General features: G+C 35.0%; 1 long non-coding RNA gene and 2 pseudogenes across 1 annotated transcript; 1 reads left to right on the forward strand and 2 right to left on the reverse strand.

Moving 5' to 3' along the window:
- Window positions 1–402: 402 nt before the first annotated feature.
- Window positions 403–1,525, forward strand: LOC126973571 (putative nuclease HARBI1; annotated as a pseudogene).
- Window positions 1,526–13,336: 11,811 nt separating this feature from the next.
- On the reverse strand, window positions 13,337–14,459 carry LOC126973572 (putative nuclease HARBI1; annotated as a pseudogene).
- Window positions 14,460–18,396: 3,937 nt separating this feature from the next.
- Window positions 18,397–19,377, reverse strand: LOC126973450 (uncharacterized). The gene is made up of 3 exons (XR_007731355.1): window positions 19,192–19,377; window positions 18,989–19,108; window positions 18,397–18,909 (listed from the first exon to the last, which is right to left on the reverse strand). It is a non-coding gene; the product is annotated as an uncharacterized LOC126973450 (long non-coding RNA).
- Window positions 19,378–19,451: the final 74 nt, after the last annotated feature.

Below are 19,451 nucleotides of genomic sequence, written 5' to 3' on the forward strand. Positions count from 1 at the left end.
AGTAACATAACATGCGAATTTCACGATCTTAAAGTAACACTTATCTTACGATTAACTGTCTCGTTACTAACTTGCCGCGTCTTCTGCCAATTAGCACGGTTACTTGACAGTTGCATTATACATATTATGTGTCTACTATTATTAACAGGTGTTGTTTTGTGCATCTTTCAACAAATTTCAGAGGTAGCTTATAATAAATTATTAGATATGGAGTTACTCGGTTTGATTGATCATCAATTGGAAGAGTTAGATTATTCTTCCACGCAACAAATACCAAGAATGCGTATATATAAATTCCGTGTCGATTATCTTACGGACCTAGATGAAATTGATTTTTTCGCTAGGTTTCGTTTATCAAAGCAGGCAGTGAATCAAGTGCATAACTACATAAAACTTAAAATAATGACTAAATCGCAAAGGTGAGGCTGATTTTCATTAGCTACATAATAAGAAAATAATTTTACTGATAGATCAAATGTCATTCCTTGTACTACTATAAAGTTGTAGCAACCTACTGTAAAAAATATTTATTTCAGAAATCAAGCAGTTCAACCCTAAGATATCTTGCTACTGGATCGTTTTTAAGAAATGCAGCTGATTTTTGTGGTGTGAGTCCTCCAACAGCAAGCCGTGTTGTAAAGAAAGTGACTGAGGCGATTGCTCAACTACGCCCACGAATAATCAAGTTCCCTGATGACCTAAGTACACTTCAGAATGATTTTTATGAAATCGCAAGATTCCCCAGAGTAATTGGAGCAATAGATTGTACTCATGTTACAATCAAGTCAACCGGCACATATTAATTTATTTAATTGCACGGGATACAAGTCCATAGGACATCATCTGATATTTTTGTTTTATTGTTATCATGTTAATGAAAGAAAATAATTTAATTATCTAGTAGGTACAAAATATAACAGACTACTTAAAATTTCAGGTGGTGACACAGCTGAAAATTATAGAAACAGAAAATCAATTTTTTCAATAAATGTTCAGGTGGTGTGTGATAAGCATTTAAAATGTTTAGAACATTGTAGCAAGCTGGCCAGGGTCTGTTCATGATCAGACAATATTCAATAATTCACATTTAAAGCAAAAATTTGAAAGCGGACAATTTGGTGATGGCTTATTACTAGGTGATAGTGGATATGAATTAAAACCCTATCTATTAACACCATTCTTGAACCCAACATCTCCTGTAGAAAATTTATACAATGAGTCATATATACAGACAAGAAATACAGTTGAAAGATGTTTTGGTGTATGCAAAAATGGATTTCCTGTCCTGAGGAGACAGGTAACCTTAAAATTGAAGCAAATCCAAGCTGTAATAGTTGCCTGCTTTGTACTGCACAATATTGCAATAGATTTTAATGTACAAAATTTTGGAAACAGATATGACCCACATATTGACATGGAGTCTTATGAAGAAATGGCAGGACCAAGTCATGAATTAAATAATAATACAAGAAATAGACTAGTGCAAGAATATTTTTTTCCATTACTTAATAATAGACAAATATAAATGAACCAAACTTTATAAATATGTAGCTGTACCTACAACCAATAATATCAATTAATACAAATGTCTAATACCTAACTTGTAACGTAGCATTATAGATCGTAGAGATAGTAATCGTGCGTAATAACTGTAATAAGCGTATGCCGAAAGATTCGTTCTGAAAAGAAAATTTTATTTTATATAACGTAATATTAGCTCTGATAAGAACATTTTATTTTATAAAACGTAATATTAGCTCTGATAAGAATCATTTCATAATGCTGTACATCAACTCATAAAATCATACAGATCACCAGTAATAATCTCATCAATGTACGAGCATCGTCACGTTCTCTCGACGATCGCAGACATACTCACGTGATCAGTCATATGCTCCGCGTTACACAACTGCACAGCAAGGCCGAGTGTCCTCGAATGACGCGTCGGGACTCTGAGGTCGATCGCTATTCATGCAATTTTAATCAATGAGCAACAGCGTAGGTGCGGAATGCTCATTGACATCGTATGATCGAGGTTCGACGCGAGTTTACACAAACTGCGATAGCATTAGTTTTAGAGCGAGATAGAACACATAATATTATTCTCAATTCTTATTGAATGAAACGTTTTACTATTGGTTAAAATGTAAGCTTTAGTATTGGTGTGTATTTTTTGAACTTGAAAATATTTTTTACATAACAATTGTGATTGGGTAACTTGTTTTAAGGGTTTTGTATATATATCATGAAACTTTTTAATAAATCATATCTTCCACATATTCCTCACAGTCAAGCAGTTGTTTTATTTAATCGCCAAACGCGCAGTCTCTAAAAATATTTATTTAATTGATAGTCATAAAAGTTATTAATATACCCAATATTGAATCAGAGAAGTACCTTTAAGGTAACAGTTACATCACTAAAATCAATTTGAAAACAAATAGAAATGATGCAAGCAACTCTTACAGTGCCTCTGTTTTTGCAATCTATTAAAAATAAGAGAATGAAAATAATAAAAAAAAAAACTCCTTGGCTATTGAAGTGAACTGTCACGATTTTTTCCATCAAAATTAGAAAATTTAATTTTTTACCTCTTTTTATTGGAATAATATCAAAATTATATCAAAAAGTACTATATTATAATAAGAAACACCCATGAAAGTATACCAAAATTGCAAAAATACATAAAAATGCAAAAATTTAAATATAGACAAAAAGGAACAAAATATGTGACCAGTGAACCAGTGATATAGTGAATGTTAACAAGGAGAAATACAAAAAACGCACGCCCACCACCGCAGCTCGTTTCACCAAATGACTCCGCGTCGTCTGAGGAGGTGTACGCCACCCCCCCGGAGAACGATGCGTCGAGTAGTGATGACGAGCTGCTGCCTCCAGCGCCACGCCGAGCACCTGCGCCACGCCGAGGGAGGCCACCGCTGCCGCGCCTGGGGTCAGTGGGACGCCCTGTCCTGCATCCGGCTGCCGCCGTCGGTGGTGCAGTGCGCTGCATGAGATGGACGAATATTGAATTTGACGACCTGTATAGCCGAGTGGTTAGCGATCCTACCTACTAAGCTAGAGGTCCCGGGTTCGAATCCCGGTAGGTGCAACCATTTATATGATGAATATGGATGTTTGTTTCCGAGTCATGGATGTTTAAATGTATTTATGTATGTTTATATGAATTTATGTATGTTTAAGTAAGTATATTGTATTAAATATATCATTATCTTATAACCCATAACACAGGCTATATATGCTTAACTTGGGGCAAGAAAATTTGTGTGAAAAGTGTGTCAATATTATTATATTATATATATTATCAACGAAAATGTCATGCGAGCGTACTATGGGGCGACAGAAAGGAAAAAAAACCTCACTGCGTATCATTCCCGAATGCTTTCTCTGTTTCAGATCCTTAAACCAGGAATGACCGTTACGACACAACGACTTTCTGATCAAGTGCGGTTTATTAAACGCAACAACGTGTTGGATGATGCTACGCTTGATCGACTACGCTTTGAGGTGACAGTCTCTACACCTACCACTAATCAATCTCAACCATCTAACGATCAAGCGAACTCACAAACTAATCTGATGTCACCTACAGATTGTAGTTCTGTCGTGGTGGACGTCGAGACTGTAACTGTAAGTACCCATGATAATGAGCAATTGAGGAGGGCTTTGGAAGATTCGATTCACGAGTTCAGACAAATACCAGCTTCTGGGAAACCGCGACTTCCCCGTTTTCCTACGCATAATCGTTACATATCGTTAGTTGTGGCTTTGGATCGTATACTTGATACTTATCTACAATCTAGCCAAGACCTTGCTGATACACATTCGATCCTTTACTGTACAGCCATTGCAGCATGCCGTGTCGCTCACGTCAGGTTTCCGGATTCTGATAGGAGGGCACGGGTCGCTGGTGAAACACCTCATTGACAAAAAAGGATCGAACAACGTATCAATGCTGCTAGAACCAAGATAGGCAAACTAATTTGTTTTAGATCGGGTAATACCCGCCCAAGAGTCATGACTTTTGTGACACAGGCCTTTGCTGGAACAAATATAAAACCTAAAGATTACCTGTAGTATACCTGTTATAGTACCTGTGTCACGGAACAAATTGACTATCTAAAGCAGAAGGTTTCCGCGTGGGCGAACCGGATCCGCCGCTATGAAAAACGCGCAGACAGATATCAGAATCGCATCTCCCAAAGTGACCAAATAAAGGTATATAGAAGTTGGGAAGACAACGCACCCGGTGGTACTGATGTTCACCTGCCAAATAGGGATGAGATGTATTCTTTAGAGAGAAAAATATTTGGTCGGTGCCCACCACCCACACTGACAATGAATGGATGAATACCGTTGAGCGCTCGTGTGAACAGTTGCAACCTATGGCACCTGTTGTTATTAGTCCTCTTGATGTCACAAACGCAATAAGTATAACCCACAACTGGAAAAGCCCAGGGCCAGATGGATTACAAAATTTTTGGTTGAAATGGTTGCGGTCTTCACACGGGTGCTTAACTAAACAATAGCAGGAAGTCATTAAATCGGAATCCCTCCCTTCTTTTATGACAACAGGTATCACCTTTCTGCTCCATAAATCGGGTAGTGCCATGGAACCTAGAAACTTTCGACCAGTAACATGCTTACCCACAATCTATAAGCTCCTTACATCCATATTGACATCAAAATTAAATAACCATTTGTGTGAAAATAAAATTTTGGACCCTGCTCAAAATGGATGTAAGGTTGGGTCCCGTGGTACAAAGGAGCTTCTCCTCATTGACATGGCTGTTAACCAACAGGTTCGTCGAAATAAGAAGAACCTCTCTGCCGCTTGGATTGATTATAAGAAGTCCTATGATTCGGTGCCTCATACGTAGTTGAGACGAGTACTGGAACTGTACAAAGTAGATAATGCCTTTCTTGGCTCATGTATGAGGCAGTGGACCACAGCTCTATGTCTCCATGATGCGGCGGGGAACCTTAACATTTCGGAACCTATAAAGATTGAGCGGGTGATATCAGGGTGATAGTCTAAGTCCTTTGTGGTTTTGCCTAACTCTGAATCCCTTAGGTGTTCTACTGAAGAATACTAGGTTGGGGTTTCAGTTTCGTAAGCGAGGAGAAACAATTTCAACAAATATATGGATGATCTTAAAACATTTATGTTTGCGTGACATTTAATAACGATATCAAGTCCTGTTTATTCCGTGCATATAACTTTAGATCATCCATATATTTGTTGAAATTGTGGTACAAAGGAGCTTCTCCTCATCAATGAGGGGACGGGACCCAACCTTACATCCATTTTGAGCAGGGTCCAAAATTTTATTTTCACACAAATGGTTATTTAATTTTGATGTCAATATGGATGTAAGGAGCTTATAGATTGTGGGTAAGCATGTTACTGGTCGAAAGTTTCTAGGTTCCATGGCACTACCCGATTTATGGAGCAGAAAGGTGATACCTGTTGTCATAAAAGAAGGGAGGGATTCCGATTTAATGACTTCCTGCTATTGTTTAGTTAAGCACCCGTGTGAAGACCGCAACCATTTCAACCAAAAATTTTGTAATCCATCTGGCCCTGGGCTTTTCCAGTTGTGGGTTATACTTATTGCGTTTGTGACATCAAGAGGACTAATAACAACAGGTGCCATAGGTTGCAACTGTTCACACGAGCGCTCAACGGTATTCATCCATTCATTGTCAGTGTGGGTGGTGGGCACCGACCAAATATTTTTCTCTCTAAAGAATACATCTCATCCCTATTTGGCAGGTGAACATCAGTACCACCGGGTGCGTTGTCTTCCCAACTTCTATATACCTTTATTTGGTCACTTTGGGAGATGCGATTCTGATATCTGTCTGCGCGTTTTTCATAGCGGCGGATCCGGTTCGCCCACGCGGAAACCTTCTGCTTTAGATAGTCAATTTGTTCCGTGACACAGGTACTATAACAGGTATACTACAGGTAATCTTTAGGTTTTATATTTGTTCCAGCAAAGGCCTGTGTCACAAAAGTCATGACTCTTGGGCGGGTATTACCCGATCTAAAACAAATTAGTTTGCCTATCTTGGTTCTAGCAGCATTGATACGTTGTTCGATCCTTTTTTGTCAATGAGGTGTTTCACCAGCGACCCGTGCCCTCCTATCAGAATCCGGAAACCTGACGTGAGCGACACGGCATGCTGCAATGGCTGTACAGTAAAGGATCGAATGTGTATCAGCAAGGTCTTGGCTAGATTGTAGATAAGTATCAAGTATACGATCCAAAGCCACAACTAACGATATGTAACGATTATGCGTAGGAAAACGGGGAAGTCGCGGTTTCCCAGAAGCTGGTATTTGTCTGAACTCGTGAATCGAATCTTCCAAAGCCCTCCTCAATTGCTCATTATCATGGGTACTTACAGTTACAGTCTCGACGTCCACCACGACAGAACTACAATCTGTAGGTGACATCAGATTAGTTTGTGAGTTCGCTTGATCGTTAGATGGTTGAGATCGATTAGTGGTAGGTGTAGAGACTGTCACCTCAAAGCGTAGTCGATCAAGCGTAGCATCATCCAACACGTTGTTGCGTTTAATAAACCGCACTTGATCAGAAAGTCGTTGTGTCGTAACGGTCATTCCTGGTTTAAGGATCTGAAACAGAGAAAGCATTCGGGAATGATACGCAGTGAGGTTTTTTTTCCTTTCTGTCGCCCCATAGTACGCTCGCATGACATTTTCGTTGATAATATATATAATATAATAATATTGACACACTTTTCACACAAATTTTCTTGCCCCAAGTTAAATAAATAATAAATAAATAAATAAATAAATTCTTTATTTTGCTAGAAAACATGTAACAATGGGTGTAAGTAGTTTTAATGTATCAATGTTATCGGCCATTTCTGGCATGCAAAATTACTATTAACAAAATTCTAGTTATTATTATAATTGATTAACAAACTCTATATTTTAAGCACTTAGGTTAATTTAAATTATAATTATTATTTTAAATGTCATTATTTAAAGACTAGAATTAATATATATTTTAAAGTCAATTTAATTTAACCTAATGTGTCAACATTTCATTTATGGAATAAAAACATTTATCTATAAGCCATGTAAAAAGATCCTTTTTAAATCGTTGGACGGGTAATACGCGTAAGCTTGGAGGGAGTTTATTAAATATTTTTATACACATGACATAGCTACATTTTCCGTAGGATGCATTATGAAATTTGTGTGCAATCACCAGTCTGTCACCGTTTCTTGTATTTCTCGGATAAATATCTCTTGCTTTTGTAAATAAATGGTCATGTTGTTTGACAAAGATACATATTTCGTATATATACATACAGGGAAATGGAAGAATACGTAATTCTTTAAACAGTGGTTCACACGAATCAAAGTAAAAAGCTCCTGTCATAGCTCTTAAGCATCTCTTTTGGGCCATGAAAGCCCTATTAGCCTCGCTAGAGTTTCCCCACAAGATTAGTCCATATCGAAGTACTGATGCGACATAACCATGATAAGCTGCCAGGACTGTACTTTGTAAAGCCGTTTTACGCAATCTATATAACACATAAACATATCTATCAATTTTTTGGCATACCATGTCTACATGCTCTTTCCATTTTAGATTTTTATCTAGAAGTACTCCTAAAAATTGAACATGCAAAGCTTCTTCTATTTGGGTATTTGTATAATTTATCTTAAGGCTATAGTTATTAGAGCGGTTACTTAAACTAAATTGCATAAATGAGGTTTTTTTAATATTAACTTGAAGATTATTATCCTCTAGCCAATTTACCACTGTATTAATTTCATTATTAATTTCACTTTCATAAATATCAATCTCATTTTTATTATTACATGTCATAATTATTGATATATCATCGGCAAATAAATAACAGTCATTTTTTGTCACACTAGGCAGGTCATTAATATAAATTAAAAACAATAATGGTCCAAGGACGCTTCCTTGCGGAACACCAAATTTATTTAATTTAAAGTTTGATTGTTGGGCAATTATGGTAGCCTTTTCGTCGATAGAATTGATCTCCACACATTGCTTACGGTCTTTTAAGTAGGACTCCATCCAGTTAAGAGCTGGTCCTCTAACGCCATTTTGCTCCAACTTATCCAACAAGATGGTGTGTGATACGAAGTCAAAAGCCTTGCTCATATCAAAAAATATTACACACGTTGGTTTTTTTGAATCTATATTTTCTGCTATTTTGTTAACCAGTTTAAATGCAGCTAATGTTGTTGACTTGTTTTTTTGAAAGCCAAATTGTTGCTTGTTTATTATATTATTTTTTGTAAAAAAAATTGTTAAACGACCATACATTGCTTTCTCAAAGACTTTTGAAAAAATAGATACGAGTGCGATTGGGCGGTAGTTATTAAGTTGTTTTTTATCGTCTTTTTTATGTAGTGGCTTGACCACCGATAATTTTAGTGCGTCTGGGAATTCACCAGTTTCAAACGACAAATTGATTAGGTATGTTATAACTGGTACTAGTTCATCTTTGCATATTTTAATAATTTTTGTGAGAATTTCATCATAGCCTACTGCTTTAGTATTCCTCAACAATTGTATTATTTTTAATGTTTCGTTTTCCGTTACTGGATTGAGAAAAATACTACTTCCAGTTTTATTTTGATTTATACAAGGTTTCAACTTTCGCTTTGTCAGACATTTATCACTGCTGTTAGTCAAATTTATCCAATAATCATTAAAACTGTTTGCTATATCTTTAGTATTATTAATCTCATTATTATTTACTATAACTGATTCTATACAAGTGTCACTATTGTTACTTTTTGTTTCATTTTTAATAATTCTCCACGTCGCATAGCATATGTTTTTACTGTTTGCTACATAATGGGTATTACTCAATTTTTTTGATGTGGCAATACAATATTTAAGTGTTCTTGCATATTTCAAATAATTATTCTTATTGCTATCGTCTTTTTTTCTACATTTTCTATATCTTAATACTCTTTTTATTTTACAGCTTATTCGAATACCTTTAGTTATCCATTTGGGCTTTCCATTGGATTCCATATTTTTAATTTTTATTCTCGGAAAACAAAGTCTATATAATAGAGTTACTAAGGAATGAAATTTGCTAAAAGCGTTATTGAAATTTTTTTCTTCATAGACTTCATTGAACGACAAGCTTTTTAGGTAATTTTTGAATATCTCAATATTATAATTACTATAATTACGTTTGTACATAAACATAGATATTTTATTTTTAATGTTAACACTTTCGAAACTTAGAATTTGTGCTGTGTTATGGTCAGAAATATCGTAATTATGTAAAGAACCTATAGCGCCATCAATATTACTTATTATATGATCAATGCATGTGCTATTTCTCGTTGGTAGATTAATGTGTAATCTAAAGTTAAAGTTTTGCACGATTTGCTTTAACTGTTGAGAGATTTTATTACAATTCAGTGTATTAATATTAAAATCTCCTGATATAATAATTTTTTTATTCTTTTTACAGTATTTCTGAAGCACGGTTCTTAGTTTTTCAAAAAATATACTTACATCAGAATCAGGTGTCCTGTAGATACAAATGATAAACAAATTTTTGTCCACTATGTCTATCCCACAACATTCAAATGCTTTCGGTTCACACAAAGTATGTAGGTATTCTAAATTTTTTGATCCTATCCCTTGTGATGTTAATATACAAACACCACCCCTTCTTTTTATTCTACTGTAATTTGATGCTAACAGATACCCATTTAGTTTTATATTACTTTCATGCCCTTTTGGAATGAATGTTTCCGTGAAGCATAGTATGTCAATTTTATCTGTATTTTGCAGATCTTCAACCATGATTTCTATTAAGTCTTTCTTTGCTAGAAAGCCAGCAACATTTTGGTGAAGAACTTTACAAGTTCATGTTGAATTATTAATTTTTGGCACGAAAAAACAGTTTTTCCCCATTTTTGCTGTCATCAACTTTATTTGGTTTAAAATAAAAAGGAATTGTTCCCTTCTTTGGTGCATCCTGAGATGAATTTAAAGTTTGATCATTTTTTGAAGTTACGCCATGAGTCACTTTCTTAAAATAATATGGTATCGTTCCTTTTAGTGTGGAACGATTTATGTGTCTTTGTTTTTTGAAATTCAAAAACCTTTTATTGTAGTCTATTTGGTCAATTACGAGATTTATTTTATGGCATATATTATAATACGGCGTGTTATTTCGATAAATGTTTTCATCGAGATTAAGAAACGTACAATTAGGAAACTTGTTACATATCAATCGCAACATGTCATTAAGTTTCAGTTCATTCAAATGCCTACTGAAAGTCACACTAGTTACAATAATATGGACTTGTGGTAGAGAATTTATTTTTGTATATAAGTCAGATGATATTTTAATTGGATCACAGTCATTTTCACCTACAGTTAATATTAATTTGTCGTTACAGGAAAAATCATACAACTCACAAGATTTGAGGATGTCCCCTGTCGTTGCATCGGGTTTGATGAACGCTTCAATTGTATATTTTTCATACGGATTAGTTCTTCTCGACTGAATGAGCGCTGAGGATAAATTTTTAGATTGTTGACTTCCTATAATGTAAATTTTTCTTCCTGATTTTCTTTGAATATTGGTACTTTTTTGAGCGAGTTTTTTATTAAATTCAGAATTTAGTGGTACTGCTGGTGCATTTTCTAAATTAATTGGTATTTGTTCTATTGCTTTATGAGATATTATATTGTTCTGTATAGAGGATTTTACTGACGGTGTGCGTTTAGATTTCTTTGTTTTTGTTCGTAGCGGTGTGGAGTTGATTGAAGAATTACCGTCGCTTAGCAATGTTTTAAGTAATTTTATTTGTTTTTCATTTTCTTCAATTAACTTTCTTTGTTTTGTGTTTTCTATATTTAGTTGGGCAATTTCTTCATGAGCACTTTCTAATTGCCCAGATAGGGTTGCTAAGTCCTGTTTAAGGTCTAAAACCTGTGAGCTTTCGACAGTACCAAGATCTGGTAAACTACATGTGCTGACATCTCTGAATGTTGAATTATGTAGGTCTTTCATTGAACTACAAAATGTTATATTTTCTAATGATTGATTATGTAGTGTGAGAGTATTCTTGCTGGATAAATTACTAATATTTGAAATGGTTTTATCTAACGAGATACTTTGTGTCAGCTGTTCAGTATTTGAAAGATTTTTTATTTCCTGTGTAGAGCTTTTCCTACATTTATGACATTTCCATTTGAGTCTCTTATCGGTCGACATTGAATTGTATCTTTTTAAAGTAATGCTAGCACATTTTAAGTCAACCGTGTTATTGCAATTAGTACATTCCAAATATTCTTTCACTTTTATAGTGTGTGTGCATGTTGCGCAGATATTCCTTCGTTTTGATCTGGTATACATCCTGCTTTTTTAACCTTTCTTTTAACCTACTACTCGGTTAGGCATAAAACGCATTTATTTTCTCAAAATTGATTCCTTTAGAATTCTTTTTGATGTCGTTTCTAATATACAAGATACTACTTCCGGCAGTTTTCAATAACGTAAGCATATATAACTTAAGCATATATAGCCTGTGTTATGGGTTATAAGATAATGATATATTTAATACAATATACTTACTTAAACATACATAAATTCATATAAACATACATAAATACATTTAAACATCCATGACTCGGAAACAAACATCCATATTCATCATATAAATGGTTGCACCTACCGGGATTCGAACCCGGGACCTCTAGCTTAGTAGGTAGGATCGCTAACCACTCGGCTATACAGGTCGTCAAATTCAATATTCGTCCATCTCATGCAGCGCACTGCACCACCGACGGCGGCAGCCGGATGCAGGACAGGGCGTCCCACTGACCCCAGGCGCGGCAGCGGTGGCCTCCCTCGGCGTGGCGCAGGTGCTCGGCGTGGCGCTGGAGGCAGCAGCTCGTCATCACTACTCGACGCATCGTTCTCCGGGGGGGTGGCGTACACCTCCTCAGACGACGCGGAGTCATTTGGTGAAACGAGCTGCGGTGGTGGGCGTGCGTTTTTTGTATTTCTCCTTGTTAACATTCACTATATCACTGGTTCACTGGTCACATATTTTGTTCCTTTTTGTCTATATTTAAATTTTTGCATTTTTATGTATTTTTGCAATTTTGGTATACTTTCATGGGTGTTTCTTATTATAATATAGTACTTTTTGATATAATTTTGATATTATTCCAATAAAAAGAGGTAAAAAATTAAATTTTCTAATTTTGATGGAAAAAATCGTGACAGTTCACTTCAATAGCCAAGGAGTTTTTTTTTTTATTATTTTCATTCTCTTATTTTTAATAGATTGCAAAAACAGAGGCACTGTAAGAGTTGCTTGCATCATTTCTATTTGTTTTCAAATTGATTTTAGTGATGTAACTGTTACCTTAAAGGTACTTCTCTGATTCAATATTGGGTATATTAATAACTTTTATGACTATCAATTAAATAAATATTTTTAGAGACTGCGCGTTTGGCGATTAAATAAAACAACTGCTTGACTGTGAGGAATATGTGGAAGATATGATTTATTAAAAAGTTTCATGATATATATACAAAACCCTTAAAACAAGTTACCCAATCACAATTGTTATTTAAAAAATATTTTCAAGTTCAAAAAATACACACCAATACTAAAGCTTACATTTTAACCAATAGTAAAACGTTTCATTCAATAAGAATTGAGAATAATATTATGTGTTCTATCTCGCTCTAAAACTAATGCTATCGCAGTTTGTGTAAACTCGCGTCGAACCTCGATCATACGATGTCAATGAGCATTCCGCACCTACGCTGTTGCTCATTGATTAAAATTGCATGAATAGCGATCGACCTCAGAGTCCCGACGCGTCATTCGAGGACACTCGGCCTTGCTGTGCAGTTGTGTAACGCGGAGCATATGACTGATCACGTGAGTATGTCTGCGATCGTCGAGAGAACGTGACGATGCTCGTACATTGATGAGATTATTACTGGTGATCTGTATGATTTTATGAGTTGATGTACAGCATTATGAAATGATTCTTATCAGAGCTAATATTACGTTTTATAAAATAAAATGTTCTTATCAGAGCTAATATTACGTTATATAAAATAAAAATTTCTTTTCAGAACGAATCTTTCGGCATACGCTTATTACAGTTATTACGCACGATTACTATCTCTACGATCTATAATGCTACGTTACAAGTTAGGTATTAGACATTTGTATTAATTGATATTATTGGTTGTAGGTACAGCTACATATTTATAAAGTTTGGTTCATTTATATTTGTCTATTATTAAGTAATGGAAAAAAATATTCTTGCACTAGTCTATTTCTTGTATTATTATTTAATTCATGACTTGGTCCTGCCATTTCTTCATAAGACTCCATGTCAATATGTGGGTCATATCTGTTTCCAAAATTTTGTACATTAAAATCTATTGCAATATTGTGCAGTACAAAGCAGGCAACTATTACAGCTTGGATTTGCTTCAATTTTAAGGTTACCTGTCTCCTCAGGACAGGAAATCCATTTTTGCATACACCAAAACATCTTTCAACTGTATTTCTTGTCTGTATATGTGACTCATTGTATAAATTTTCTACAGGAGATGTTGGGTTCAAGAATGGTGTTAATAGATAGGGTTTTAATTCATATCCACTATCACCTAGTAATAAGCCATCACCAAATTGTCCGCTTTCAAATTTTTGCTTTAAATGTGAATTATTGAATATTGTCTGATCATGAACAGACCCTGGCCAGCTTGCTACAATGTTCTAAACATTTTAAATGCTTATCACACACCACCTGAACATTTATTGAAAAAATTGATTTTCTGTTTCTATAATTTTCAGCTGTGTCACCACCTGAAATTTTAAGTAGTCTGTTATATTTTGTACCTACTAGATAATTAAATTATTTTCTTTCATTAACATGATAACAATAAAACAAAAATATCAGATGATGTCCTATGGACTTGTATCCCGTGCAATTAAATAAATTAATATGTGCCGGTTGACTTGATTGTAACATGAGTACAATCTATTGCTCCAATTACTCTGGGGAATCTTGCGATTTCATAAAAATCATTCTGAAGTGTACTTAGGTCATCAGGGAACTTGATTATTCGTGGGCGTAGTTGAGCAATCGCCTCAGTCACTTTCTTTACAACACGGCTTGCTGTTGGAGGACTCACACCACAAAAATCAGCTGCATTTCTTAAAAACGATCCAGTAGCAAGATATCTTAGGGTTGAACTGCTTGATTTCTGAAATAAATATTTTTTACAGTAGGTTGCTACAACTTTATAGTAGTACAAGGAATGACATTTGATCTATCAGTAAAATTATTTTCTTATTATGTAGCTAATGAAAATCAGCCTCACCTTTGCGATTTAGTCATTATTTTAAGTTTTATGTAGTTATGCACTTGATTCACTGCCTGCTTTGATAAACGAAACCTAGCGAAAAAATCAATTTCATCTAGGTCCGTAAGATAATCGACACGGAATTTATATATACGCATTCTTGGTATTTGTTGCGTGGAAGAATAATCTAACTCTTCCAATTGATGATCAATCAAACCGAGTAACTCCATATCTAATAATTTATTATAAGCTACCTCTGAAATTTGTTGAAAGATGCACAAAACAACACCTGTTAATAATAGTAGACACATAATATGTATAATGCAACTGTCAAGTAACCGTGCTAATTGGCAGAAGACGCGGCAAGTTAGTAACGGGACAGTTAATCGTAAGATAAGTGTTACTTTAAGATCGTGAAATTCGCATGTTATGTTACTATTGACTTTACTCAGTGATTAGCTTACTTGATAGTTTGCTTGACTGTGGTGAAAGAGGGCCTTAGAATATTAACGCTAATATTCTAAGGGTAGAGGCCAGGAGAATCATCTCATAAAGGGAGATAAGTTGGAAAAGTTTAAGCTTATGCTTAAAAAAAATTAATATTATTTTCGACTAAAGTAGTTAATTATTGAAAATTTCAACAATTTACATTAGTATTATTTTATATTTGCCACTTCTTTTAAAATTTACCTTGATGCTACTGTGGCGCCACCCACACTTTTTCATATACACAGATGATTCTCCTTACCTATAACCCTCCATACTGTAAATAAAAGTACTCTTTGGTCACAGCTGCTGATCTTGGATAATTAATAATCAATGTATATTTTTATTATTATATTTTTTATCAAATTACAGAACAAACCGGTAAGAGTATCCAATTACATTTCTGCGCAGCGCACTGTGTCCATAATAACTCCCTGCCTAGACTTCACCATCCTGCTCGGTGCTATGGGCTCCATATATAGTTGCGTGCGTACGCCGTGTAAGTAAGACGTGTGTTCGTGTTCTTGTCAAGTTATTGTTATGAAAGTGAAGTTAAAACAACAAAACCGATTGATAGTTAGTATAAAAATTAAACACTAATTCTGTAACAATTTAATTAGACTAGTAAAGAGTGATTCAATGTGTTTGTGATGCAAATTCTATGATTATAATATTATTCTGTTATTGCGAATATTGTGATCGGTCATTGAACTCTAGAGAGATTTTTTGCGACTACCCACTTCAACAATTTCAACGTTGTAAACTCTTTGACTGTAAAGGCATAGTCAGGGGTTCGAGCCCCTGGTTGGAGTACGCTATTTTTTTATTATTAATAAATTGATTGTTGAGTTCATCACAGTACTTTAAAAAGTAACGCTAAAATTAATTGAATTAAATTAAATTAAAGAAGTTTAAAAATGTACAAGGTACACATGAAATGTTGTAACGAAGTAAATGATGAAGAAGATTATTTGTGTTGCACAAAATGTAAAAACGGATACCACCGTGCGTGTTTGAAGTCGACCGGGCAATTTAGCACAGATACAGATTCCACGAATGACTGGACGTGTCCCGCTTGTATGTCGAGAAGGCCGAAAGGCAACAGTGAGAACACACCCGTGCGTACTAAAGACACCATTTTAGCCTATGACAAAAATGTCACGAAAATATCGACCAAAAGAGTAGCAGTTTCGTCACCAGAAACAGAAAAATCATCTCAGCTGGAAGAAATACGTGAGATGGTGAGTGAAACTGTACGGGCCGAAATGAAAGAAATGCTAACACAGATGCGGACTTCCATAAAAAGCGTACTAAATAGTGAATTGAAAGTAATAAGGGAAGAAATCACAGACATGAAAAATTCTATAAATTTTATAAACAACCAGTACGAGGATTTCTTGAAAGAACACCGTGTAAATCAAATAGCTGTGAAGGATCTTAACGAACATAATGCCAAACTAGAGGCGACTATTAATACCCTAAACACACGTGTTAACGAACTTGAACAGCGATCTAGATACAACAACCTGGAATTGCAATGTGTTCCTGAAAGAAAAAATGAAAATCTGATCAAAATCGTGGAGCAGCTGGGCAGTGTAATAGGGTTAGATATAGCTACTGACAAAATTATGAATGTAATGAGAGTTGTAAAGGTAAATCGTCAAAGTACTCGACTGAGATCTGTCATAGTGCAATTCAATTCTCCGCTTACTAGGGTCACTGTTTTGGCAGCAGTGATAAAGTATAATAAAACCAACCCTCGAGATAAATTGAACACCTCTCACATTGGAATCGGGGTAAGTGGGGAAAAACAACCAATTTATGTCATTGAGCATCTGTGACCTGAGAATAAAGCTCTACATGCCGCGGCGAGACTTAAAGCCAAAGAAAAAGGTTATAAATATGTTTGGGTTCCAAATGGTCGTATACTAATGCCCAAGGACGATATTTCTGATTACAAAGTAATAAAAAGCATAGACTTTCTTAGTAATTTAAGTTAGAGTGTAAGGTTGAGGTCACGTAATGGTGTCATAATCCTAAAAAGGCGCTTCGATTAATATGTTATACCAGAATGTTCGCGGACTAAGAACCAAAACCCAAGATGTTTACCGTAACATAGCAGTTAATAATTATGACATTATTATTTTGACTGAAACCTGGTTGAATAGCTCAATCTCAAGTAGTGAATTGTTTGACACTCGTTACACCGTGTATCGAAGAGACAGAGAGCCTGCAAAGCTTAACATTAAGTCTGATGGTGGGGGCGTTCTAATCGCTGTCAAGACCAATATAATTTCAAACAGAGTTTGTAACTGGGCAAGCGATTGTGAAGATTTGTGGGTGGTTGTAGATGTGCCCCATTTTAACAGTATACGCCATATAGCATTTTGTAGTATATATATTCCACCTCCTGTAAATAAGAAATTATTCGATATTTTTTTAAATAACTGCAATAGAGTTTCAGAGCAACATAATATGTTAACATGTATAATTGGCGACTTTAATCTTAGCTGTACTACATGGAATGCATCTTTAAGCCCAGCTGACTATAACATACCCCCAGCTCAGAGATTACTGGATTTTATATCAGGAAATGGCCTGCGCCAATATAACTATGTTCTTAATAATAGGCAAAAGATACTTGATCTTGTACTCGTAGATTTACCTGTATGTTCCGTCAGTTACTCTTATAATCCAATTAGTAATATTGATCCAATGCATCCCCCCCTTGAAATTAGTATTCCTTATACGAGACAACATAGACTTGCGACTAATACTTCAAACGAGCGCTACAATTTTTATAAAGCCGATTATGATTCCATTAATGAGTACTTGAAGGGAATTGATTGGGATACGATATTGAACCGAGGTGATATAAATGAAATGGTTAAAGTATTCTACGAGATTTTACAGGTTGCTATCACAGATTATGTTCCCTTAAAAAAAGTTAAAAGCAGTAGGTACCCTTCATGGATGAATCATAAGGTTGTAAAAAGAATTAAAGAAAAACACAAAATGCTAAAACGATTTAAAAAATATAATAATCCAATGGATGAAATAGAACTAAGAGTGCTTAGTGATCGCTGTGAGAAAATGACGCGTGATGCCTATAAAATTTTTAATGAAGACCTGGAAAAGAAAATTCAGAAAAATCCGAAAGCATTTTGGACGTTCCTAAAGAGTAAACGTAGTAATTTTAACTCATATCCAGCTGCAATGAGTAACGGAATTAAAACCTCAACTAGCGGATTGGAAATTTGCAATATGTTCTCTAGTTATTTTGCTTCGGTATATGATGAATCAAATAGTTCTTGTAATTTAGACTCATTATCTTATTTACGAAAGATTCTCTATCTGGACGTTAGTGAAAATCTTGCAGGCATAGAAATAAATCAGAATGACATCTATAAAAAGCTGAAAAGGCTCGATATTGCAAAAGGTGCGGGACCGGACAATGTACCACCGGCATTCATAAATATTGCTGGAATATTTTTATTTATGTCTTGATGTTATGAAAATAACTGAACATCTGAAAGCAGTGTAGTTACATTATTGTACTCTCTATATAAAGCATATGCAGCAGAACTAAGTCTATCTGCAAATTGGGCAATGTATGGGCTCTGTTGCAGCCATTTATTTTAGCAATTCCAGATTTTAGTGTTTTCTTAATTTGTTTAATTTTAATTTATATTCCTCTTCTTTCCATTTCAACTCCTTTTGTTTGAACTCGCGCTCCTTTTTTTTGAACTCGCGCTCCTTTTGTTTGAACTCGCGCTCCTTTTGTTTGAACTTGCGCTCCTTTTCTTTGCACTGCTGTTCTTTTTCTTCGCACTCCCTTTCTTTTTCTTTGCATGCAGATTCCTTTTTGCGTTCATTTTCTTCAAACTCCCACACCTTTTTTTTCAATTATTTCTGCTTCTATAAGCCCTTCCTGTAGATTCACTAATTCTAGCTTAGCATGTGTCAGCTCATCTAACAATGTTTTCTTGGGTACATTACCTATAGAGAAGATTATATATGTATATTATCTAGTTAAGTATTGAAAGTATATGTATATTTTTGTATAACAATGTCATACCAATGAGTGCAGGCTGCTTTCTTGATTTTAAATTTCTTCTGCTAGTGTTATCCCATCTATTTTTTGTGTGAAGTTGGAGTGAAGACAGATTTAGCTTTGTAGTGTCGTGCAAAGTGATGTCTGTAACACAATTTGTGTATAAGAAATCTAATGAAGGAAAATAGCAAAGTAAAATGAAGTGTTAAAATAATTATACAACATACCATCCAGTTTCTTCTGCTTTTTGTGTACTTTTAAATAACAATGAATCACTATCACTAGTAGGTGGCAAACCTTCACTCTCTCTAATAACTAATGGTAGAATCTCTGTAAACAATAAAACATTTATTTATAAAGATTCTCTCAATTAAGCCTCTACCCGCCATAATTTACAGGCAGTCTCAGTAGCTGTCATTCAACAGCTGTCTTATGACAAATGACACTTAACGGCTTTTGTTGAAAATAGAGAATGGTTTATGAAGTG

Source organism: Leptidea sinapis, chromosome 29 (genome assembly GCF_905404315.1).
Source record: "Leptidea sinapis chromosome 29, ilLepSina1.1, whole genome shotgun sequence".
NCBI classification, from domain to species: Eukaryota; Metazoa; Arthropoda; class Insecta; order Lepidoptera; family Pieridae; genus Leptidea; species Leptidea sinapis.